At 44.8% G+C, this 27,107-nt stretch overlaps 1 protein-coding gene across 1 annotated transcript in view; it reads left to right on the plus strand.

Annotated features, from left to right (window-relative positions):
• IGF2BP2 (insulin like growth factor 2 mRNA binding protein 2) overlaps positions 1 to 27,107 on the plus strand; it is a 136,585-nt gene that overhangs the window by 1,723 nt on the left and 107,755 nt on the right. The gene's annotated exons all lie outside the window — the stretch shown is intronic.

A 27,107-nucleotide genomic window follows, 5' to 3' on the forward strand; every position in this document is an offset into this window, starting at 1 on the left:
CTGCCCGTTGACTGGCAGTGACTATATTAAAAAACCAACAAAGCACCCAAAGACTGGTGAAAGGGAAAAGGTAATGATTTGTAATGAATTTAGTGTAAGAATGGCAAGTGCCCCCCCCCCAAAAAAAAGAGTAGAAAAAGCTCTTTGCCTGCCTACTAGGCGCTGAGGCTTGAAGCGGCCTTTAGGCAAGTGATTGGTTTGCCATAGACACACTCCTGTAGTCTTTCTGGCTTCTGGGCCCTCCCAAGAAGTGAAGGCTGGTTTGGTCAGGGTTGGGGAGATCCAGGATCTTTACCCTCTAAGGTGGGGCTGCAGAAAACTCAAAATCGACACCCCCAAGGTGGAGGGATCTCCCTCCCCACCCCCATCCACTTTTTTTTAGAAGATTAGATATTAATGGCTTCATGGCTCTTAACAGTGTGTTTTTAATTAGCCAAAGTTAAAAACAAAGGTCGGTTGCATTTTTAATTTGGAATGCGGGGTGGTTGTTAGATAGTCAATGAAACTAAAACCAATTTGTCCAAAGGATATACGGCCTTACCCTAAAATAGCCCTTTTGTTTGTGTTCTAGACTTACTTTTGTCTCTTGTGTCATGTCCCCCATCCCACCGCCCAACACATAGACGTGTTGTTTTTGGAGCAGTGGCCTTGAAGGCAAGCATTCCATCAGGTGACCCAGGGGCCAGCCGCTCTGGCCATGGCCCAGGTCATGGTATATGCAGAAAAGTTTTCCATAGCTCTCGACTTGGACTGAATTTCTTTGTGGATGTGGGCTATGGGACTAAGCTCTGGGTGTGATTCACTTTTGAACATACCATTTGAATGCATAAGCCTCGTGGAGCCTGGTGGTTTTCCTGGAGTTTTTTTTTTTTATTAGTTGATTTGAATTTCCTTTAGACTTCATGATTAGTTGGGGAGGGAGGATTTGGGGGGTGGGAGTGGTTGGTGGCTGCCCAGATGTGGATATGTTCTTGGGTGGGAGCTGGGCTCTTGGACCTTCTCCCAAACACTAGTGGCCTTGGATGCCTGAGGAGGCAACTTTCAAGCTTGCCTTTCTTTTCTGGGGGTGGGAGGGATGGTGATCGTCCTTTCTGGATCTCTATGAAATATGAGCAAGTTAGAACACAGTTTTTCTGATGTTGAATCCATTCTATTCGGATTTATTTTATGGACTTTTTAAAAATTGCGTATGTGCGTGTGACAGTTGAGTTGATCGTGGACAAAGTTAGCCTTCTTGTTGCTGGCCTACGACACCAGGGCATGGTGGGACATGGAGGGTTTGATTTTTTTTTAATCATTCAGCCAGTGAGATAGCCCCTTCTTAATCTTTCTCGTTCTCTTTCTTTAGTTTCTCAAATTTAAATTGTGCCTCTTCTTTGTGTCCTGCTGTTGAGACTGTGGTTGACTTATTCCCCCCCTCCCCAGCACCCACCCACCCTATGTTTGTGTATGTGCTTATTATCTGTCTATCTGTCCACCTATCTATCTATCCATCTCAACAGAAAATCCCTGGGGGAATTGGAAATTTTAGATTCAATAAATGAACAGCTATTTGTGTTTCTGTTGTCATAGTTTTGTATTTTCTCAGAGTTTCGTTGTTGTCATTACTTTGCATCCCCCCCCCCATCATTTCATATAGAACTCTAACTCTATCAAAATAATGGAGAAACAAGCATCCCTTTCCTTTGTTGTCTGCCCTGGGTGGCAGACCGAGTTGAAACCAAAATAAAACAACCTTTGAGTCTTCTCCTCCCCCCCACCCAGTATTTGGTTGGCTCCGTTTTTGCCATGGGGCATGTGTAGATCAAAGGTACCCGAAAGGGAGAGGGCTGATAAGCTCCTTTGGGGCTGGGCCTCCTTCTACTCCAAGTTTCACTTTGCCTAATAGTTTTGTTCAAATCTGGTGTTCTAATGGGTTTTCGAGAAGATATTCTGGTTAGAGTGTCTCTGTAACCATTGTCAGGGGGGCAGGAGGAGCCAATGTTTCCTTCCACATTCCCTCCCCCTAGGAGTCAGGGACAGACATGTCCCAACGGGGGGAGGGAGGATGTGACTCCTGGGAGGTGTTGGAGGAAAAAGCCATGAATTTGTCTTTCATGATTTTTTCAAAACCAGTAATTGTGTTCTCTCCCATGCAAATGGCCTTGGTCTCCTATAGGAATGTTAAAGCAAACAGTGTCCCAATTGTGTTTTTCTTGTATGTACTACATTGTGTATGGTGGAATGAGATACCAAAAAGACCCCCCCCCCCAGCCCTGCCCCCAAACAAACAAACAAAACTCCCCAAACCTTTTTAGTTTTTTAGTTTGTTTGTTTCTCCAAACCTTTTTTGCAGAGCAGAGAAAACCTCCTGGGTTCCTTGAGCTGGGCCCCTCTTTTCCTGGCATTCTAGAATGAGGAATTGTCAACTCCCCAGGGAGGGGGCTGATGGGATTGTCTCCATCTTCCAAGCCAGGGCTATATGATCTGGGGCCCTGGGGTGTTTGCATTGGAGTCTGGCCTTAGCGCAGCTCGAAAGAGGAGGCTCCTCTGCCTCGACTTCCTGCAGTAGGGAATTCGGAAATGGCTTTGTCAGCTCTGGAAATTGCTTTCAAAGTATTCCAAACTCAAAAAAGAAAAGATCTGCTTATTTGTGGCCCCTGAAAATGGGACTTTGCAATATCAGTGGATTGGGAAAAGAAAAAAGAAAACGGCCTTCTCGGGTGATCTGTTATGGGATTTACTGGAAGACAAAGAAAAGAATTGTCCTAAACAAACAGCTTTCTCCTAGAAAGAAGCAGGTTCTTGCAATCCACTTCTGAAGGGGTTTTTTCCTGCCTTCCCCATTTCCCCCAGGCCCATTCCGTCTGGGAAAGTGCTAGCTTCGGGGCACTTCTAAATTTCTCCACCTGCCAGGATTAGCTAGAATTCTATTCTTTTGAAATGGTGACTCCCTAGGACCTCCTTGCAGTGGTTGGTTCTGGAGGAGGAGCCCAAAGGTCCATGGTGGGGGGGGATCTTTTTTTGATTTGGTTCAGTTCAGAGGACCATGCTGAAAAGGGGGAAAGATCCGGACTTGTTCTGTTGCCATTGCAGAATCAAACTTATTCTGACTATTTACCATGAAAACGTCCACAGAACCTTTTTTTATGAATTTCCGTTTGATTTCCGAAGTTGAGGGAATATGTTGAAATAATTTTTAAACATCAAACTCCAGATGCTTTGGAAGCCGAGGCCATCCCCAAATGAGAACGGCACTCAGGTTTTTTTTGGTAAGCCACTGTGTTTTACTCACAGAATGTCCACTGAACTTTGAAATGGAAAGCTGGGACTACATTAACCCTAGCCCTGAAAATATCCACCCATTAACTGAGCAATCGTGAGCAGGAGGGTTTTGAAAAGGAGCCTATTGGTGCATCTTAAATAGATTTTGTTTTGTAAATTTCTAAATATTTGCCATGAGACATGGACTCATGGCTCCAACTGTGCAGACATGTCTTTCCCAAGGAGATGAGCCACTAGCCAAGGGTGGGAGAGGACATTGCTAGAGCCCAGAATGGCATTTCTCGGATTTAGGTTTTTGGCAGTCACTTGAGGGGGGAGATCAAAGTATTTAAAAAAAAAAAAAAAAGCTAAGTTGAGGGGCTCAACTGAGTAGGAAGTCGTGATTATTTCAGGATAGGCAGAGAAAGTAGTAAGCTGCAAAATGGCCAACTTCCCGAGGCTTCACCCAATGAAGATCAGATTGGGACTCAGAACTCAGATTTTAGAGTAGCATAAATTGATTGGTATTGGTAGAAAATTAGAAGCTCCTTGAGGGCAGGGTCTGGTGCACTGTGTTGGTGCTTGGCCAAATTCTTAGTGATTGGTTTGATTAAGCCTTCAGGTCCTTCAGTCTTTGAATAAATGAGGGCTAGCAAAAGAGCCATCCAAGACAGATTTTTTTTTCTATCTTCCCTATTTTTTTTTTCTTTAACTATTCATTCCACATAAGACTCTGCCAGGCACTGTGCTTGTCTATAGAACAAAACATAAATGATCATTAGAAATACACCAGACACATGGCTTTCTAAGTGATTATTTTGAAACAGGATTGGAGAAATTTAGGAGATCTTAATTATTAAAAAAGTCAGTTTTGTAAAAACCACATTGTTTGAGTTTTTGAATTCGATTTCCATTCAGAAATTGGATCTTAGAAAGGGTCATTTGCTGTTGTCCTTTACAGATGCATCCTGAGTGATCCAGAATAATGGAGTATCATGAATCACTCAGATCTTATTATGATTGAAGTTGAGGTCTGAACTTTGAAAATAATATCTCATATCTCCAATTAAAAAATAAGTAACCTAGATGGAGGCTTTTTTTGGTTGCTCAACAGAGGAAGGCTTAAGAAAAGCAGATCTGGGGCGATTAGGTGGTGCAGTGGATAGAGCACTGGCCCTGGAGTCAGGAGGACCTGGGTTCAAATCTGACACTTAAGGCTTGCCTAGCTGTGTGGCCTTGGGGAAGCCACTTAACTCCATTTGCCTTGCAATAACCTTAAAAAAAAAAGAGTGAAGAAAAGCAGATCTGAAGAACACTGGTGGACTTGTCTAAGCCAGCTCCCTATTCTGTAGCATTCCCTGTGGGTTCATAGAAGAGTGCCCCCCCTTTTATGATGAAATGAAGGCATAACTGTTGAGTTTGCAGATGCACAGAGCTAGGCAATGTCAAACCTGTTGGACAATAAAGTCAGGATCCAGGTGAGAATGAGAGGCTAGATCTGACAAGATGAAATGTCAACAGATCACCCATTTAGAGGTGGAAGGGGACCTTCCGGGTCCTCTGATCCACTCTCATTTTACAGATGAAGAGACTGGAGAATTGAAGTAACTCAGCCATGGGTCACATATGTAGCAAGTGACAAAGACACGATTTGAACCCAGGTCCAGGAAATCTTCTTTTCTCTGAACCATGCTATAGTTTTATACAAACAAACTTTTCCATTTGGGTCCAAAAAAAAAATCAGTTCCTCTGAGTGTAGCTCAGAGAAGGCGCCTGTAGAGAAGGCCATCTGTAGAACAATTCATATAGAAAGGAGACAGAGGGTCTTGACCCACCAGTGTGACTTAGAACAGTCGAGAATCCCCAGGCATTGTGTGGCTAAATTCAGCAGATGAGGGAGGTCATTGGATCCTGTTGCCTTGGGCCCCTGGCAGAGCCTATCCAGAGCGTCATGGTCAGTTCTGGCCTCCAGAGTTTAGGAAGGATGATCTTGTCAAACAGGAGCCTTTCTAGAGAAGGGCAATCAAGATTGATCAGAGCTGGCTCTATGTTGTCATGTCATTTGGAGCAGAAAAGACTTAGGGGGGTGTCTTAAGAATAGCCTCCAGCTTTTTGAAGGACTCTGTCAATAGGAGAGATGTTCCCTGGAGACAGCAGCAGAGCAGTAATAGTTGGGCTGAGAGAGAGAATTTTTGGTCCATTACAGGGAAACAACTTCCTCTGCCCCCTATCCCCCAAAGTGAAAGGAGCTGCTCCCACAGGTAGTGAGTTTCTCATCCATGAAGGTGGCCATTTGGAATCTGGAGGAATACTTGCAGAGAGTGTGATGAAGTCACCTCCAAGTAAGCACCAGACTGACTGAGCTAATCTCAAAGGCCCTTCATACTCTAGAGATTCTGGGATCATTAAAACTTTTTAGGGGGAGAGGGTGGATACAAATCTCTTACTTTCTAATTTGACTCTGTACTTCTAAACTGGTCGTTTCCACATTAGAGCAAGAACTCTACGTGTTCTCTCTGGAGCAGCCAAATTGCAGTCTGCCATCAATGAGATTTTGAAGGTTTTACTTTTCCTGTTTTGATAGTAAAACTCGAGGCTGCTCTCTCCACAAAGTAAGAAGGGAAAATGTCTTTGTTCCATTTAAAAAAATTTCTAAGGCTGTGGCCTCTGAGGGGGAGGCTGAGTATCATCCCTGGACCAGGACCTTGTTGGGGTTTTGGTCATGGTCATTGAAATGATATGCTGGATTGAGATGGAGAGGGGTGGCTCCCCTCCCCAGGCCACTCAGCTGCTCAGCCTCCTTGGGCTTCCCCAGCCTGTTCCCTTGGCTCAGATTTAATAAGATGTTAACCTCTTTTCATGGCTCCCTGCAGTCTGAGACAATGGAAGGTGCATCATGGGTCTATAATGAGACCTGTCCAAATCAGAATGGCATGGGAGGGCTGAAGGAACAGGGCTGTCATGCTATATAGCAGGTGGGATCCTGGACTTGCAGTCAGAGAGAGCTGGGTTCAAATCCTGCCTCAGACACTTCAGGGTTCTGTGACCTTGGGCTGGTCCTTTGGCCTTTCTGGGCCTCAGTTTCTGTGTGCCAAATGAGGGGGTTGGTTTGGTGTCTTCTTAGTTCTCCTCTTCTGTCTGACTAACCTAGAGGGCTCAGGGGAGACTTTTTGGAAGGCTCACATTTGAGCTGAGCTTTAAAGATTGGTAAGATATTGCGGAGGTGAGCGGGGGTGGGGAGTGGGGGTGGGGAGTGGGGGGGAGATGAAGATCATTTATGAGGCACAGATTATAACCTGAGCAAATTCGTGTAGGTATGGGGTTTTTTTTTTTAGGTTTTTGCAAGGCAAATGGGGTTAAGTGGCTGGCCCAAGGCCACACAGCTAGGTCATTATTAAGTGTCTGAGACCGGATTTGAACCCAGGTCCTCCTGATCCCAGGGCCCGTGTTCTATCCAGTGCTCCACCTAGCCACCCCTAATTCATGTAGGTATGAAAGGCTGTTAGGTAGCTCAGTGGATAGAACCCTGGGCCTGGAATCAGGAAGAACTTGGGTTCAAATTCAGCCTCAGATACTAACTGTGTGACCCTCAACAAAGTCTCTTCACCTCTTTGTTTTCTGCAAATGGGGATATTGATAGCAACCAACCTTCCAGGATTATTATGGGAATAATAATGTTTGTAAAGACTTGGCAAAGTTTAGAGGCACATATAAATGTGAACTATTGCTACCTCTTATCATTATGCTGACCCATACTGACCTCAGAGCCATTGAGCCCAACCCTCTCCTTTTTTACAGATGAGGAAACTGAGGCCTAGCTAGGGGAAGGGACTTGCCACGATCACATGGGTCCTAAGTGGCAGAGCTGGGATTTGAACCCCTCTCACTCTAAATCCTGAGCTCTTTCTAAAGCCTTGGGGGACAGATATGACCAGAGGTTGGAGCTAGCAGTAGAATTAGAATTTGGGTTCTGGACTGATCCATGAAGCAGTCCCTCCCCCCCCCCCCCAAGACATTGGGAGCAATGAAGCAGGCTGACTTTATTTCAAGGACTTCTTTTTTTTTTAGGGGTTTTTTTTTGCAAGGCAAATGGGGTTAAGTGGCTTGCCCAAGGCCACACAGCTAGGTAATTATTAAGTGTCTGACACCGGATTTGAACCCAGGTCCTCCTGACTCCAGGGCCGGTGCTTTATCCACTGCACCACCTAGCTGCCCTTCAAGGACTTCTTTATGGTCCCAGGGTTACAGATGTGGTAGGAGCCTCACTGAAGGATAATGCTTGGGCAGAGACTGAGAAGGAGTGGGCTAGGAAGGCACTGGCCCCCTGTGTGCAGAGAGCCCAGGATATGAAATCTGGAAGGCCTGAAGTCAGATCCCGCCTTAGGCACTTATCAGCTGTCCACCCCTAGCCAAGTGACTCTTTATCCACCTCAGTTTCCTCATCTGTAAAATGGCAACATGATAGCACATCCATCTCTCTGGACTGTTTTGATAATACCCAAATAAGCCTTAGCATGACTTTTTTTTCCAGTCATAATATAAGCCCTACCCCTAAAATAAACCTCAGTTAAGATGACAGCCAGAGCGCACACGATGGATATATTACATCATAAACTAATAATCTGATTAAATATAAATAAATAATATGATTGCTATTAATACTTAAATGATAATATAAATTATAATTAGGTATTTGTAAATATCCACGTGGGCACCTTTGGATGAGAGGGAAATGCCCATAAATAGAAACTGCTTGCCAAATGACTAATCAGAGGACAGACACAATGCATGAATCCCAAAAGCCTCACCTCTAATTGTCACTAAGGGCAGAAAAGCTTTCAGACATTTATGTTCTTGAACCTGAAAAAGCCTGGTTCCCCCCCCCCCCCAAGCAGGTAGGAGGAAGCTGCCACTTGTTTGGTGAGGTGGCCTTAGAGGGCTGTCTATATTTGGCTGAGATTCAGCTGCCCCCCCCCCAGACAGCCCTGGAAAATGAGCCCTTGGGAGTCTTTTGGAATAGAAATTCATAGAGGCCCCCATCTTCATTTGGGGGAAATTCTGAGTGCTATTTGCTAGTTCTTGCTATTATCATCCTCACTATGACAAAAGTGTTCCACCCACTGTCCACTGCGCCAGGGAATCACGAGGTTGAGAATTCAAATTCTGCCTCAGCCCCTTGCCTCTTACTCACTAGCTGTGTGACCTTGGGCAAGTCACTTCACCCTGACTGCCTCACATCCAGGACCATCTCCAATTGTCCTGGTTCCTATCTGTTCCTATCTGGCCACTGGATGCAGATGGTCCAGGAGAGAAAGGGAGGCAGGGGACTTAGCACAGCCCCCCCCCCCCCATTCATATCCAATTCCTGGGCTTGTCATGGCATTACCTCCCTTCTTCGAGAATGAAGGTCATACCCCAAGGATAAGAAGAGTGAGGAATTCCAACTGTAGATGAGACACTCAGGTGGGGACAGCTGGGGCAGCTCCCAGGCCTTTGGAACTGGGGGAACAGGAGAAAGTTCAGGGTCAGCCTCAGGATCCACAGTAGTTGGGGCCTTGGGACCTTGGGACTGATGAGGCTGGAGATGACACAGAGAGGGGGAGGAAAGAGGAAAACAAGAGCAGGCTGATAAAGAAAAGCATCTGATTTCAGGGGGGTAACTCTTCTCTCATGGCCTGGGCCCAGCCCTCTGCAGCTGGGGTCCGGCTCGAGGCTGCAGGTTAGAAGACTGGCCTAGGCTCACTTAGCTACTTTGTATCCAGATGGGGGGGGGCACTTTCTATCCTGCTACTAGGTTCCTCTGAAATACAAAATATACAAAGGAAATACAAAGTAATGTCAGCCCTTTGGTGAAAGAGGGAGAGAGAGAAGCCAGGGGGCCACAGGTTGCCTGACGCAGGGAGGGCAGTTGGATGCCTTGGCCCTGTTTTTAGACACCCTTGCCCATTTTGGTTTGATTTGTTTATAAAATGCAAAGCTTTCAGCTACTCTGTTCTGGTCTCAACCTGAATGAACCCACTTTTGTTCTTAAAAGATAAATTTTCCTGGAATGTAAAAGTGAGGGCTCTGGAGGCAAAGGATCTGTGTTGGCATCTCAGCTTCAGCCGATTCCTGCAAGTCACCTGACTTCTCTCTGGGTCTCAGTTTCCCCATCTGTAAAATGAAAGCATTGGATGAAAAAAATCTCCAGTCTTAAGATCTCAACTCTTCCCCCCACTGACCCATGAAGTACGTTCATAAGTTGTGGAAATTCTGTGTGTTTTCTCCTGCAACAACTGTTGTCTGCGTGGGGTGTTGGGCTCAGGGCTCCCCTTGTGAAAGGTTGAGGAACTCTTTCTGACACTGATGACCAACATCTCTCTTTTCTGCCTTTTCTCTTGAATAGAACTTGGTCTTTTACCTGCCCCAAAGGAGGCTATGGGCACTGATCATGCGTCATCTTTTCCATTCTCAGTTAAAGCTGATCCCAGTCTACTAATTCATTTAATATTTTTGCATAATTCAGTTACCTCTTTCGATTCCAGGCTTGTAGTTTCACAGGTGTGGGGGGCTCCCCAGCTGGAGCCTCCACCACTGTTGCCAGTCAGGAGCTCCTCTGTCACGTATAGTCTTGAGAGAAGTGTTTCCGCACAGTGAGATGTAAAATGGCAAAAGGCCCTTCTTGGCCACACAGGCAGGACTTGAAGCCAGACTTTCTTGACCTCAAAGCTAGTCCTCTCTCCACTTGACCAAGTATTCGTTCTCCCTCACCAATAGATTTTCTTTCTTTGTTGTTGTTTTTATAAGGCAATGGGGTTAAATGACTTGCCCAAGATCACATAACTAGGTAATTATTAAGTGACTGAGTTTAGATTTGAACTCAGGTCCTTCTGACTCTCTATCCACTGCGCCACCTAGCTGCCCTAACCAATAGATTTTCAATAAGCAACAAACTCCTGACAGTAAGATCTTAAAAAGATAAAGTTTTTTTTTATTGAAAGCACACAAATCATTTGTTTATAAGCTGAAATTCCATGGCTTTGGCCCAGACCTTAAGGCTGGTTGACAACCTTATTTATTTATTTTTGATTGATATTTTATTTTATTTTTCCAATTCCATGTTATGAAAGTTTTTCAACATTCATCCACTTGCATATTTCTAAGTTACACAATTTTTCCCCCCCTTCCCCTCCCCTCCCCTCAGCGGCAAGTAGTCTAGTGAACATTTTACATGTACATTTGTGTTTAGCATGTTTACATTCTAGTCATTTTGTATATGAGGAATTAGAACTAAGGGGAAAGAGAGAAAACCGTGGGATAGGAAGGGAAAACAAAAACAAAAGAAATTTTTAAAAAGTGAACATTAGGGTTCATTCAGATTCTGTGGTTTTTTGGTTTGGGTGGTTTTTTTATCTGGACATGGATAGTGTTGGATGACCACCTTTTAAAAAACAATTCATATTTACATCCCTCTCATTTCCTGATGTAGCCTGAATACATTAAAAAAAAGGAAGAAGACAAAATGGACTCATGCTAGCTCTCATTTCTAAAGTATTTTAAAGTTTGTAAAGCTCTGTATAAATATTATCTTGTTTGGGCTTTGCAACAACTCTGGAAGATAGGTGCTGTTAATTCCCCTCATTTTACAGATGGGGAAATTGAGGCAGACCGATGGGAACTGTCTTGCCCAGGGTCTGCCAGTTAGAAAGAGTCTGCTCTATCTGCTGTAGCAAGAAACATCCAGTGTTTGAAATAAATGCATAGAATAATGGGGATTTTGCCAACATTGAATGCAAGCCCCATTCTACCTCTTTCAGTTTGGGTTTCCTCCCATGCGGATCACGTGAAACTGTCAATGTTCTGGAGTTTCTTGGAATTTTTATTCGAACTGGCTCTTTTTTTGGGAGAGGGTGGGGAATAAAAATGACTGGGAAGAAACCCCTCAGAGAAATGTTTCTCCTCCTCCTCCTCCTCCCTAACTTGGAAGGCCCCCAGGCCAAAGGGAAGAGACAGACCAACTTGTAGTTATCGGGAAATTCAGTTCAAGGCCTGTAACTATGTCTCAAACGGGTAAATAAGATGGAAGAGTAATACAGTGTGAACACAATCTGGGTCAGAGAGACAAATTGATCTTGGTGGGGAAGACACATACTCACATCCACCGTCACACACACCCAGAGAGGAGAGATGGTAGCTCAGTTACTGTAAAGATGTGATTAGGAGATCAAAGTAGACCTCCTAATTAACAACAACTTCAAATGTCAGTCTCCATCTTTTGTTGCTTCCCCAACAGCCAAAGAGGTTTCACTGGTACACTGCCAGAGATGGGAACTCACATGGGTTTTTGTAACTGGTTTATCTCTTGGTGGCAAACCCTAAGGGGATGCTCATCATGTTGAGGCTGTAGACCTCGCTAGATTGGGCCTTGGAAAGGAAGGTCACAGTTGCCACAGCTTGGCCATCCCCTGGTGACCTCTACCCCATCATGGATGCCTCCAGAGAGAACTTGATAAACATCCACCAAGAAGAGCCAAGTTTTAGAAGGAATTTCTCTGATGTACCAGCAGCATTTTTCAATGAAGGAAACTTTAAGATGTTTCAAGTTATCATTGATTCCGGGCTTGAGAGCTGTTGCTGGTCCAAGTTCTTCATTTTATAGAAACTGAGTCCCAGAGAGGGGAGGGCCTCATCCAGATAATCATCCACAACTGAAAGGTACCTCATTGGGCCTTCCAGGCCAACCCTCTCATTTTTCAGAGGGGGAAATAGATAGGACTTAACTAAGGTCACAAAGTAATAGGGGTCACTGATGGAATCTGAATCCAGATCCTGCAGAGCCAGCCTACTTTGGTAATTATCACTGATCACCTTTGCTGTTTTGTCTTGCCTCTTTAGAAATGAAGCCACCTGAGGGAAGAGATCTTGTTCTTTTTTGTTTGTATTTGTCTCTGCCAGACTTGATTGGGTCTGGCCCCTAGTCCCTTGTTTCACCCCTTCCCTCGTTTTGTTCTGTCTCCCTCATCTAACTTGTGGGTGGCCAGGTACTTTCCTTGCTTGGGAGCTGGAGGTACTCATATTCAGCCCCAGGTGACCAGTCTGGTGGTGAGCCTCCCAGACTTCAGTTGGTCTTGATAACAGATCAAGAAAAGGCTCTTGGGGGGGGGGCACCTGCACTTGCAGTTGTTCTGGCTTGGTAGAGGGCCTGCTGAAACTTGTGTTCTCCTGGCAAAGAACCCAGGGCTTCTCTCCACACCACCAGAAGGAATTGGGCAGGGATGGGGAGAGGCCCCCTCAGAGCACTTCCAAAGTGGTTGCCAGTGTTTCTGTTTGCTTATTAAAAGTCAGTGTCCATGTTTGGCCTGGAAGAAGAGCCGATGGCTGAAGTCACCTCCTCTATGGTGAAGACAGAGGTGGGGTGCTGTGAATGGGGGACGCCGTAGAGTTGTCAGTCTCAGTGGCCCTGCTGCTGAGACCCTTCCCTCTCTTTTCAAGGCATGTTTTGGGGGGAGGGAAAGAGATGAGGTCTAGGCTAGGAAATGAAGACAGGGAAAAAGGTGTAGATCCATAAAAATTCTAAATAAATGGAAAGGTCAGTTCAATATGAAATGTATGTCTCCATCTTTTGGGAGTGAGGGAGAGGGAGAGAGAGAGGGAGAGGGAGAGGGAGAGGGAGAGAGAGGAGCAAGGGGGAATGAGCAAAAGAAGGGATGTTTTAACGCAGTCTCTGCCTGAAATACCCACAAGCAGAGAGCACCCCCCCCCATATGAGGCTGGGGCCTGGTTCCAGGTTTTCCGATGGGACTTCCTCACCTTGTCGCTGTCCTGGAGCCCTTGGGTGGCACCAACCTGGTGAGGTTGAGGGAGCCCTCATCAGATTCATGTTTTTAAAATGCCTGGAATAAAATCTAAAATTACAAGAGAATCTAAGAATATTGAAATCCAGCTATGAAAAGGTCTCAAAAAACCAAGTTGAAGAAGTACAGCAAAACCTAGCCCCCCCCCCCCCATTTCAGACTCGTCAGCAAACCTTTATTAAGCATCTGCGCTGGGCCAGGCTCTAGGCCTCACTAGGGATATGCAAGGTCTCAGGGAGACAACATGCCCCAGCTCTGTACAAACTACATCCTGGATAAACCGAGGATAATCAACAGAGGAAAGGCATTAAGGGGGGTGGGGATCGGGTATGAAAAGTGCCATAGAAATGGGAGCTGAGATGGTTATTGTTATTATTCTAACTCTGCCCTACAAACATCCACCAGCAGTGCCTGCCGGGGGGGCAGGGGCTGGGCTGGGGGCCCTAAGACAAGCAAACAAAACTGCTCCTTCTTCCCTCCAGAGCAGACCTATTTCTGCAGAGTTTTCAAGTTTGTTTACCAAAAGATTCATCCTGGGTCATTTTGCCCTCGGGCTGTTTTAGCCCTAGTTCATTCTGGGCTTCCCTCAGAGGTGGCCAGGGCTTCTGCCAGACTGGGGGGAGTCACGGAGTCAAACAGCAGACAGCTTGGGTCTTCTTAATCTGGAGACCATGTGGAAGAATTTAGGCAACTAACTGCCATCCTGAGAAGGTGTCTCAAGGCTTCCCCAATCCAAGGTTGAAATGCACCATGTGCAGTCCTAGAAATGACCAATAGGTGTGTATTGTGCTTTTCCAGGTTGTGTTGCTGTCAGTAAGAGATGACTCCCAGAACTTTTGGGTTCCTGGGTGGAGAGCTGGAAGGGCCTTCAAGACCAAGACTTTTATCCATGTCCAAGAGAAGGCCCACAAAAGAGTCCATGGGATTAAGGGACCTTTTTTTTAAGATAAGGGTGAGGGGCAGCTAGGTGGCACAGTGGACAGAGCACCAGCCTTGGAGTCAGGAGGCTCTGAGTTCAAATTCAGAAAGTTACTTAACTCTATTGCCTTGCAAAAACCAAAAAAAAGAGGGGGGCGTGATATAAAGCTCTATATGCCTGTTGGTTTAGTTACTTGAGGGCATTTTTCTAATAATGATAGTAATAGGAATAACAGCAGAGAGACCTAAAAGTCTGAAAATCCTGGCTTCCCATTTGGAGAATGCTGGCCTTGAGAGTGAGGCTGGACAAGTCACCTAACTTCTCATGGCTCCAGACTTATTGACACTAGTCTGATGGAAGAATTAACCGATTTGCATTTATTAAGCATCTACTTTCCACCAATCATTGTGTTAGGTACTTGGGGTATAGGTCCAGAAACAGCTACATCTCTGGGGTAGTTTGGGAGGAGGGGACACCCATGTTCTATTGACCTTTGTGTCAAAGTGTCCCCCTTTCCTCTGACATTGAACTCAGCTTCAGTGTGTCAGTGTACCCCGACCTCATGGATCAGAGCCGCAACAGACAGACCAGGAATCCACAGGTGGGGCTGACATATTAAAAAAAAAAACCTGATTGCAAGAAGGTACCACATGTCTCTGATTTCTAAAACTCCGGGGAGCCTGTGGCCTGTGCGCCCATGTTCAGCTGCTGCCTCTTCCTTCCTGTTCTTCTTCCTCTCCTCCCTGGCTGCTTACCCTCCCTCCTAACCCCCATCATCCCCCAGCTTTTCTCTTTGGGCAGCCCCAGGGGAATGAGGGATTTGAGGGAGGCCCTCTTCTGCCCTGGGAGACCGCCCCATCCTGAAGCTGGGGAGGCCTGTGTGAGCTTGCTCAATGGCTTGGAATGTATGGATTTTCTAGAGAGGCCCCCTCTGGAATGTGCAGTGGACACCAGAGGCTCTGTCTGGGTTTGGGTCAAGGGTCAGAGGAGGTGGGCTCTTGGCTGGACAGTAGACCCAGGAATATCCCACTCTGGAACATTGGGAACTTTCCTCAGGAGCCATTTCCCTGTGTGCTGTTGCCTCCTGGGGGGGGGCAGGGAATGGACGGATGCATGGGTGGGTGGGTGCTTGAGTCATTGAACTTGGATAGATGCAGCTAGACTGGTTTTTTCCCTCCCTATGGCAATGCCCTCCCTCAGTGTGATCTTTGGTCATACCCAGATCATGGGCTGTCTGGGGGCAGCAGAGGTCGATTTTGGCCAAAAGTTCACCTTTTGAGGGCAGTGGGCCCTTCGGATAGTCTGGAAAACCCCAAGTCACCCTTCCCACAGTTTTGTTTTGGAATGTATAAAGTACAGAAGATTACAAAGGAAACCAATGCTTTGGGAATCTAGACAGCAAAATAGTTTTAAAAAGCCAAAGTCAAGGACGTGTGACTTGGGTGATGGAAGGACCTAGTCTACACCTTCCCTGCATCTGGAGGGAAATTGAATTCCAGTCATTTCAAAGGAAACGGATTGGCCTGAGAGCGCCCTCTGCTGGCCTCTCCCCTCCCTCCCCACACCCCAAAGCCTTGTCCCATCGTGGCACCTCCTCGGAGGCAGAGATGGTTCCTTCTCATTGGCTTTTTAATTCGATCCAGACCCAGTTTCACTCTTGTCCGGTGGAGTCTCGTTTCCTGAGAAAATGAATCCTAACCTCCAGAGCAACTTCACACAATTCTCAATCTCCAGGGAGACCTCCTAGCATCCTCTGTGGAGACCCCAAATGACTCCCAATCCCTCCTACTCTAAAAAAGTGTGCTCCCCAACAACCACCGCTTCAGTCTGTTCTGACCCTGTGTTCTACTCCTTCCTTCAATAAACAGCTTTAGGGGACAGAGAGGTGGTGCAGTGGCTTAGGAGGACCTGAGTTCAAATCTGACCTCAGATACTTAATAATTACCTAGCTGTGTGACCTTGGGCAAGCCACTTAGCCCCATTGCCTTAGATAAATGAAATAAAAATAAACAACTTTACATTCCATTTGCTGCCATTGCTGTCTTCCTTAAACCTTGGGCTTTCTGACCCCACCTTTCAACCTTTCACTTGTGTGGCCCTAGGACTTGTACATGGTAGAGCTTTCTTAAATATTTACTGCTTGAGTGTAAACCTCATCACTTCATAAATAAAGAACCTTAGAGGTTATCTCGACCAGCCTTCTCATTTTGCAGATGAGGAAACTGAGTCACAGATAATTTTTAAAGAAAAAAATCCCTCTCCTTTGGAAGAAAGATTAAGGAGCTCACATGTTTATGGCTCCTATTTATGGGGTTTTTTTCTATTTAAACATTAGTAACTTATAACTGCCCTCAAATAGTTGATATATCCTGTAGTCTGAGGGCAGTGGTTTGAATTTGGCTGTGGCAAACCAGACATAGGTAGGGAAGAAAGGCTGGTTCTTATAATGAAACTGAGCATGATGGGGTGGAAGATGGCTAGAACTGAAGGGAGGAGAGGTCTGGGTTTGAATCTACCTCTATTCTTACTGTCTGTGAGACTCTAAAAGAGTCATTTAACTATTTGACCCAATGTTTCCCCATATGTTAAAGGGGGATAACCCTATCTGTTGTGTTAATCTCACAAGGGACCCAAGCAAATGATGGAAAATACTTTATAAACAAAGTATTGGGAAAATGGCAATACTTTCTCTCCTTAAGTCTTATCAATCAAAAGAAGACATCTCAGGGCAGCTAGGTGGCTCAGTGGATAGAGCACCAGCCCTGGAGTCAGGAGTCCCTGAGTTCAAATCCGGCCTCAGACACTTAATAATTAGCTAGCTGTGTGGCCTTGGACAAGCCACTTAACCCCATTGCCTTGCAAAAAAACCTAAAAAAGAAAAAAAAGAAAAGAAGACATCTCTTTGTTTTATTTTTATTGCAGCTAGAAGATGTAGTAGATAAGAGGGCTGGCCGTGAAGTCAGGAGGATTTGAGTTCAAATCCAACCTCAGACACTTACTAGCTGTGTGACCTTGAGCAAGCCACTTGCCCCTGATGGCCACATACCAGAGCCACCTCCAGTCTTTCTGATTTCTATCTGACTACTGGAGCCAGACAGCTCTGCAGGAGATAGTAAGGCTGGTGACTGAGCACAGCCCCATCTCACTCAAATCTAATTCCCATGCACATCATGGCATCACCTTCCTGATGTCATTGTCCTCCTTGAGAAAGAAGGACAACCATCATCATCATTTATTTTTATTATTTTTTCAATTTGTTGAAAATTTCTGTTTTGACATAACAGATGCCCCCCCCCAAATAATCAAAGAAACTCCCTTTTACAAGTTATTTCCTCAAGTAACCTATGAAAATTATTTTTAAATTTGCGTTATTCAGTCATTATTAGGAAATGGAGCAAATTCACTCAGCCTGCCTCCACATGGAAGGAAGGCCAAAGGCCACTGGGCACCATTGACTGACCGCTATCATTTGACCTCACCACGTTGTCTTCACGGAGACTCCCAGGCCTCGTGTGATTTGTTCCTTTGGCTCTGTTTTCTTGACTCTCTGTTTGTAAAGGCTTTGATTGGATTCAACAGACAAGTTAGTAAGCACCTACCCTGTGTCTGGGCTCTGGGGAATCAAAGGCAAAGTCAGAAATAAACCAGGCCCTGTACCCACAAGGGAGTTTATGTTTTGACTGGTGTGTGTATGTGTGTGCATGATGGACATGTTCACAGATTTGTTTCTGTCTGACTCTTTGTGACCCCTTTTGGGGTTTTATTGACAAGATAGTGGAGTGGTTTGCCATTCTACTTTCTTTCTCCAGTTCATTTTACAGATGAGGAGACTGACACAAATAGGGCTATGTGACTTGTACAGGGTGACACAACTAGTAAGTGTCTGAGGTAGGATTTGAACTCAGGTCTTCCCGACTCCAGGTCCTGTGTTCTATCCACTCATTACACCACCTAGATGCCTGTTTACAAAGTAATTTCCTTCCCAAGTTTGTCCAAATTCCTCATTCCTTATGATACATCAGTATTCGATTCCATTCCTAGAACACTGATCAGTCATACCCTAAATTAATGGCTACATTCTTTGTTTTCAACTTTCTGTTTTTCCACCCAGTGCTTCTGACGATGTTTTCACACAGATGAATTGTCGTTCTCCCAGAGGAACAGTCCCTGGAGTGGCACCTCTGGGAGAGAGGCCTATCATTAACTTGGTATCTTTTCCTGTATCCTTCCAAGCTCTTCTCCAATTTGTTGTTTATTGTTGCTAATTAATATTGATTTAATTATCTGCTAGAACAGATTGACTTAATTTGGAGTGGGGAGGCATATCTTGGCAAATCTGAGCACTAAAAATTGATATTGCCCTCATTTTCAGAATATTCACACAGACTGAATTTTAGTGAGAAGAAGTGGCTTAGTGCAGGGCCCAGTAGTAAGGACCAGCCAAGAGGCCACATAAGGCCCTCGAAAGCATTGGTCTGGTGCTGCCGAGGCAACCGCAAGTTGGACTTGGAATTCAATAAATCTAGGAGCTTTATGGGGTGAATCAATTAAATGTTTGACCAAAAGTAGCAAGCTAAGTTTTAAGTTGATAATTTTGTTTGACCCACAAAAGAGCTTATAGATATCTAAATGACCCTTGGCAGATAAAAGGTTCCCCACCCTGGCTTGGTGCTACATTCATGACCTGCTCAAGGGAACCTGCCACAACAACTGAGGGAACACAGTCAAACACAGCCTAGACAACTTTAAACCCTTTCTTTTGCAAGGAAGACAAGAACATTGGAAGGTCAAGATGGGTTTTCTTTTGAGGAAGCAGAACACTTCTGCTTGTTGGACTTCCCCTAGAAAGACCATGGTGGAGAATTCACACAATGGGAAGGTTGGCCCAGGGGAAGCCTGGGAAACCCAACAGTTTGATGACACCAGAGTTTCCTGTGAACATTTCATCTACTCAGTTTTCATATGAGAAAATGAAAGCCCCCATGGTGTCCTTTGGATTCTGAGTCCCTTGTGCTTCCAAGAATAAGTGTGAATAATGAAAAGTTTGGGGGGCCCGGAGGGGACCTCTTTTTAGGGCCTTGTCAGTTTTTGAATTACCAGGCTAGCCCTTAGCCATTATTCAGGGCCAGAGCTTGGGGCAGGAATCAGTAAGGAGTAACAGGGGCCACAGAAGAAATGATGAATGGGTCCTTTCCTTAGGGAGGCACAACGAGGCTGGGGCAAGGAATAGACTGGGAAGTTGGAGTGCCTCTGATCCAACTTGTTCAGTTACTTAGATGGCTTAGGGAGGGCGAGCTGTGCCCAGCTGTCCACCCACCCATGCATCCATCCATCTCCGCCCCCCCAGGAGGCAACAGCACACAGGGAAGTGGCTCCTGAGGAAAGTTCCCAATGTTCCAGGGTAGCTTGTGAGCCAGCCTGGACAAATGCCTCTTTTGGACTCAGCTTCTTCACATAAAGAAGGAAAACAGCAACATGAAGATGAAAAGTGAAGCTTTGGGTCAGCTTCAAAGCACCTCATGAATGCAAATTATGGTAGAAATACATTGTTGATAAAAATTATAGATAGGGGGCAGCTTGGTGATGCAGTGAATGGAGCATTGACCCTAGAGTCAGGAGGACCTGAGTTCAAACCTGGCCTCAGACACTTAATAATTGCTTAGCTATGTGACCTTGGACAAGTCACTTAACCTCATTGCCTTAAATAAAATTTTTAAAAAATTATTGATATTATTTTTATATCACATTTCCAAAGCATTGCCCAGAGAATTATGCTTTGTAACAACAAAGGGGAAATAAAGGGGGAAATGATAGTTTAGTAAAATTCAAACCAATATGACATTTAGCTCCCCACCCATAGTGCCTCACTTCTGCAAAGAAGGGAGATGAGGTGCATTTTCTCTTCTTCGGGGTGCCAACTTTTTGTAACAGAGACAACAGATATATATGGTAGACATTCATCCTTTCAAAACCCGGAAACTTGCTATTAAGCAGACCTGACATTTGAATAAGTCTGCCCTGATATCAAAAACATAACAAAACATTCTTTCTTTTCCTCCCTGGTGCCTCCCCTTCCCTAGTAGAGTTATAACTCTTGATTTAGGAAAGGATCTAATTCAGCCTCATGCTTTATGCACCTGGGGAAACTGAGACCCAGAGAGAGGAGTAATTTCTTTAAGGTCATACAAATGGGAAATGTCCAAGGCAAGATTTAAATCCAGCTTCTTTGATTTTAGGGCCTGGCCTCCTTTGTTGACTTAAAACTTCTCTCTTTGAGAAGTCCAACTGAAAATAATAATGATGTGGAGCTATGAAACAGAGATCCAGTTTGTAAAGTTATCTCAAGGCCTGACCCTGACTAGTCCATCTCTCTGATTCCAGTCTTGCGTCTCGGACTGGACTGATCATAACCATCAGCCTGAGGAGCTGCGACTGATTAATGCTTAGGATTATACAAAGAGCAACAGGAACAACAAAACCCCCTTGAGTTGTGAGGCCACAGCTGGGTGGGTCTTGGCTGTACCAACCCTGGTGCTATTCTAGTAGAGGTAAGCTTTTGGAGGGCAGGTACCTGTCTTGCCCAGTGCTCAAGACAGGGACGAGATAAGACTTCCCTTGTTAGGTGGTGCATTGGACAGAGTCCTGACCCTGGAGTCAGGAAGACCTGAGTTCAGAATTGACTTTAGACATTTGGTGATGGTGTATGAGCCCGGGAGATTACTTAACCTTGCTTGGCTTTTTTATTGTTGTTCAGTCATTTCAGTTGTGTCCAACTCCCTTCTTGGCAGAGATTCTGGAGACTCTAGCCCAACTAGTCATTTGCCATTTCTTTCTCCAACTCATTTTACAGATGAGAAACAGAGGCAAACAGGGTGAAGTGACTTACCCAGGGTCACACAGCTAGTGCGTGTCTGAGGCAGGATTTGAATTCACAAAGATGAGTCTTCCTGATGAAGCCCATACGCTCTATGGTCTAACCTGAATGTCCGATTGTTTTGCTTTAGTTTAGTTACTCCACTGTAAATGATAGCAATAACGACAACAGTAATAACAACAGGGTTGTTGAGATAATGTCTATCTGCCTCAGTTTCCTCATTTGTAAAGTAGGGATAACAGCCCCTACCGCTAAAGTTTGTTGTGATAATCCCTGTCTACCTTATTCCTCATTTGTAAAGGGAGGATAACAACACTTAACTCCAAGGTTTGTGGTGATAGCCCTGTCTGCCTCAGTTTCCTCATTCCACAAAATGGGAATAACAGACCCCTCATTGCAAGTTTTGTTGTGGTAATCTCTGTTGACTTCAGTTTCCTCATTTGTAAAATGGAGAGAACAGGAGTACCTCCCTCACAGGGTTGTTGGGAGAATCAAATGAAGTGCTATTTGTAAAGTTCAAGGGACCTAACAGAGAAGGCCCTTAATAAATACTTGCTCCCTCCCCTCTTGTTGACTTACTGAACCTCTACTGGGGGAAAATGAGATGAACACCAAAAGGCAAATGATGCTGTGTACAAAACAAATAGAAAGTGGTTTTTAGAGGGAATGGGGGTGGGGGTGGGGAGGGAATGGAGGAGCCAATGAAAGACTGGCAGAGGAATCTATCAATAAACATTCATTAAGCTCCTCCTGGGAGTACCAGTGCCTTAAACCCTGGGGATGCAAAAAGAGGCCAAAGACAATCCCTGCTCCTCAAGGAGCTTGCAGTCTAATGAACTCCTCTTCCCTGTATGGTTGGAGAGTCAACCTTAACCATTCCTTCAGAAGAATGTTGGACATTTTCCCTTTGGCTGAACAAATAGTGGATTACTGAGCTTGGAGATGGTCACATAGCATAGACATTGGCACACCATAGCAAAGATGCTTGGTGACTTGTCTTTCCCCTTGTTTGGAGAGTAGAAATCTCCCAACTGGGCCAGATTTCATTTTTGAAGCTTTTTTGATGTATTCCATGAGCACTGTAGAAGCTGGTGACAGATTTTGACCAAATTTTGACCATTGTCAAAGTCTGTAAAAGATAAACCTTAAATTAGATTAGTCATTCAGCCATTTGGAAAGAAAATGGTGGCTGGGAAGAAAGTTTACGAATAGATATATACATCTTTGGTAATTCATAATGGAATTGTAGGAAAATTGCAGAAATAATGTGGTGTTGCCAAGTTCTCCCGTCCTAGAACAAAATAAAAACATCTTCACAATTAGGCCTACCCCAGGGCTGAATGGGCTGCTTCTTTCTGAGATCTTCAGGCAGAAGTTGGATGACAGTTTGTGGGTCAGGTCCCAGTTAGACTCAATGGCCAATGGCGTCTGGGACCTCCTTCACTAGTGATGTTGTTACTGATTCCTTTATTCTTTTTTTTTTTTTTTTTTTTTTTAGGTTTTGGCAAGGCCATGGGGTTAAGTAGCTTGCCCAAGGCCACACAGCTAGGTATTTGCTAGGTAATTATTAAGTGTCTGAGGCTGGATTTGAACTCAGGTACTCCTGACTCCAGAACCAGTGCTCTCTGTCCACTGTGCCACCTAGCTGCCCCACCTTTATTCTTTTTCCAGACCATTTTTAGTTATTGGTTTATTCTCTATTTGGATATCTGGCTAGGCTAGTCTGTTGGGATACATTCTGAGATAAGAAAAATCTTTTACAGTAACTTGGAAAATTCTTTCTGGCTCCTCCAACCTAAGCCCATTTCTAATCCTACAGCATCATCTAGAGGTGTTGAAAGTGATCGCAAGAGCTAATAAATAGGTCTTAACAAAAATCCTAGTAAAAGATTTTTACTTAAAAAGTAAAAACAGAAACCAAAACATAGGTAGGGACTTTACTGCCTTCTAAGAGGGTTGTAAACAAAATGCTTTATTGAGTGGTTGGGTGTGGGTGGGGGCAGAACTGAGGGAGGTCATAATTGACCAGGGGATTGGAGAATCATATGAACATAAGATCCAATGTTCCCTCATTCAGTTTTACCTCTCCCTCAATAGAATTTTGTTAACATCTTTCTTATAATAATGATTAAGATTACTTTTACACTGGATGACAGATTCAAAATCTGTCTACCTTGTTCCTCATTTGTAAAGGGAGGATAACAACCCTTACCTCCATCAGAGATTCTGATGAGTCAGAACCATTGGCTTGAATGTAATATGAAACTGCATGGAAATAAATGCAAAGAACCCATGTTGTTGGGATACCTGTGGAAAGTGATTTGGGCCTGCTGGCTGATGGGCCAGAAAACCAGCTCTTCAGATACTGATATTTCTGTTGAAAATCTTTCTTTGTCACTGGGAGACATCCTGTCCCCACCCCCACCCCCACAGTGCTGTGGTTGGCCATGACATATGGGGAAAATACATATAAATATATGTATGAATGTACACATGCATAATGTGTATGTGTGGGAGTGTATGAACAGACACATACTGTTGACCTGTCACTATGACAGCATTGTACAAAGATTATCTCATTTGAGCCTTACTCTCCTCTAACATAGGGGTTGTTGTGATTCCTATTTTAGAGATGAAGAAACTGAAGCAGACTGAGGTTAAATGTTACACAGCTAGTAAATCTCTGAGGCTGAATTTGAACTCACCTTTTCCTGACTCCAGGGTCAACTGTTAAATGCACATTCTAGAGATCATGTCACCCAGGGACCTCTAAGAAAGGCAAAAGACAAGTAAGTCTCGGCCCTTGAGGACCTCACAATCCTTTTGTCCAGTCATTTCAGTCCAGTTGGTTGTGTCTGACTCTTCTGGACCCCATTTGGGGTTTTCTTAGCAAAGATAATGTTATTCCTTTCTCCAACTCACTTTACAGATGAGGAAACTGTGGTAAACAGAGTAAAATGATTTGCCCGGGGTCACACAGCTTATAGGTGTCTGAGACTGGATTTGAACTCGTGAAAATGAGTCTTCCAGATTCCAAACCCAGTGCTCTGTGCTCCATGATGCCCCCTAACAACCCTTCACAGTCTATACAAAAGCTCCAGACAAGCTAAATAGGAAATAAATGAGGGAAGGCACTGGACTTAAGAGTGTTGGGGGAAGGCTTCCTCAAGAGGGGGAAATTTTAATGGAGTGGGGAGAAGGGGAGAATGGGTTTGTTCCAGGGGAGGGTTTGGCCAGACTCTCACAGACCTGTCAGTTGTGTGTTGGCGCTGGGACCCACGGGAGCACGCCGGGAGGTTTGATGACTTCAGGCCAGTGAAGTGTTTTTTGGAAGCTGAGCCAGGGAGTGTTTGTTTGGGTCTCAGGGCTGTACTTGCCATGATCTGAGCATGCTGCCCATTGGGCTCCCAGGCCTGGGTGGCCAGACCTCCATTGGCCAGTGGCTTTTAGGAAGTGAGCAGTAAGTTGGGTTGAAACCTCCTTCGAGACCATTTCCTTGCATCAGGTCTTAGGAGAACTGTCCGTGGTTCCGGACATCTGTGGACAGAGTGCCAGCTGTTAGGGGGACGCTTGTCATCGGAGTTTTGGGAGCAGATTCAGTGCTTAACAGACCAACTTGGCTCTGGACATCATTGCGTGGGTGAGAGGGGACAAGAAGGACAGGGACTGCCCTCAAGGAACTGGGGGCCAAACCACACGCACAGAAGTAGAGCGAAATCATAGATTTAGGAAGCAAATGGCAAGTTTTATTGGAAAGAGAGAGAGAACATCAACACTTGAGGGGGAGTGGAGTCTCCATTTAGAGCAAAGATTCTTTACCTTTCTTGTACCGTTCCCCCCCCCCCACGAGCCCCACTTTAGTTTGGAGGGTGCTTTCCTGCATGGCTGAGGACCCTTTAATTGTAGAAAGAGGTGCTTTTCCTGCCCCCAAGAGCTTCAGTGAATGGACCAAATGATGTACTGGATAAAATGATAGGCTTGGAGTAAGGAAGACTTGGGTTCAGATCCCATCTCTGACACTGACACACTAAGTACTTCTGGGAAGTACTTCCTCCCTGGTTCAGTAGAGGGAATTTCTCACACTGGGAGTTCCAAGTCTTTCCTGTTTGGCCTGCTTAGATAGCAGATAGCAAAAGAGAGACTCCACCACCCCCACCACCCCCGAAGAGCTTATTCTTATGGTTGGAGCATTCCCCTTCAGATCTCTGCTTCACAAACTTTTTTTTTAATTAAAAACTTTTTTTGGGGGATAGCACAGAAATAGGTAAATTGAGAATCAGGTGGGGGGGGTTGGGAGGCAGTCTTGGGGGAGGGGGAAAAGAGCTGATCTCCCTCCTAGTCAGAAAGCCAGGGGTGTCTGCTACGTGCTGGCCAAAGGTCTGTTGGTTCCACTACTCAACTTGAGTGGGAGGGAGGGAGGGAGGAACCTTTATTAAGGCTTATCCTATCCAAAACACTGCTACATGCTGTCGTAAACAAATAGAAATCAAGGCAGCCCTCTCAGCGAGCTTCTCCTCTTTGGGGGGAGACAACACATACTTAAATATTTATATACCCAGATATGTCAAAGATGAGGCATGCTGGGTAATGTAAGCCATGCCAAGAAAACAACACATACAATGACTGTAACAAAGTAAAAGGAGCAGTCACAGGAAAAGAAGCGAAAGTGAAGCTGCCAAATTCCTAAGAACAGGCCAGGCCCCCTAGAAGAGATAGGAGCAGACTCCCCCCACCCAATTCCTTTGAACCTATGAGAGGTCTGAGGGGCCAGAACATTGCAGATTTTTTCCAATGTTGTGATTCTTTTTGTACTCTTCTTTTAAGTCACCCATTGGAAAGCAACCTCTTAAAAGGATGACTATCATTTTGATTATGAAGAAGGAAGTGTTTGTTAAGAACCTACTGTGTGCTAACCACTTTACGGATCTCATTTTTTGCTATAACAAACCTGAGAGGTAGGGTCCATCCCTGAGCAGGATGTTGGGAACTTCCCACCTTAAGCCCAAGGAAGGCCGTCAGAAATTGGAAAACAACCTCTAATCATTCTTTGGAAGTCTGGAAGCTTCCAGGAACTCAGGTGGCCTGGTAGCCCCATCTGAATGGCCCCAATGCCATTCCTGGGGAAGGGGGGGTATTTTTTTCTTTTTTTAATGAAAGATTTTATTTATTTTGAATTTTACAAATTTTCCCCAAATCTTGCTTCCCTCCCCCCCAGGCAGTCTGTTCATCTTTCATTGTTTCCATGGTATATGTTGATCTCAGTTGAATGTGATAAGAGAAATCATATCCTTAAGAAAGAAAAATAAAGTATAAGAAATAGCAAAATTACATAAAAAGATAATGAATTTTTAAAAATTAAAGATAATAGTCTTTGGTCTTTGTTCAAACTCCACAGTTCTTTCTCCATTACAGACAGCCCCAAATTGTCCCTGATTATTGCACTGACGGAATGAGCAAGTCCATCAAGGTTGGCCATCACCCCCATGTTGCTGTTAGGGTGGACAATGTTCTCCTGGTTGTGCTCATCTTGTTCAGCATCTGTTCATGCAAATCCTTTCAGGCTTCCCTGAATTCCCTGGGGGGGGGGATTTTCCAGCATCCCCCCATTCAAGTTTATTAGTGGACATTCAGCATCCCTGTGCCTTTTAAGACCCTTGTATCACCTGCTGGAAGAGGGTGAGGGGGGATGTCTACCAGATTCTGGCCAAGTGACCTGGGCAAATAAGTCACTTAATCTCTCTGGCCCTCCTTTTTTTTCATTTCTGAAATGAGCCCTTTGGACCAGAGCCTGTGACCTCTTACCTGGACAATAGTAATAGCCCCTACCTAACATCCCTGCCTCTAGTCTTGCCCTGGATGGTACAGGACAGAACATTAGATCTGGAGTCAGGAAGACCCAAGTTCCAATGTGACCTAAGCTACTTTCCAACTGGGGGATCCGTAACAAGTCAGCTTCTATCTGCCTCAGTTTCCTCATCTGTCAAATAGAGAAAATAATAGCCCTTGCCTCTCACAGTTGAAGAGAGGATCAAATAAGATGATATATGTAAAGCACTATCAAAATCTGAGCTGTTATTAGTTGTTTGTGTTTTCAAAATTCTTTTATCCAACTGGGCAAAATAATCTTTTTAAAAAATCATTTCTTTTTATTCTGAATTTATCACCAAGTAAATAGGCATTTCCATCTTTGTGACTGAACAGACAAAGTGATGAATTTCTCTTCTGTAGAGTTTTCTTT

Source organism: Macrotis lagotis, chromosome 5, assembly GCF_037893015.1.
Source record: "Macrotis lagotis isolate mMagLag1 chromosome 5, bilby.v1.9.chrom.fasta, whole genome shotgun sequence".
NCBI lineage: Eukaryota > Metazoa > Chordata > Mammalia > Peramelemorphia > Peramelidae > Macrotis > Macrotis lagotis.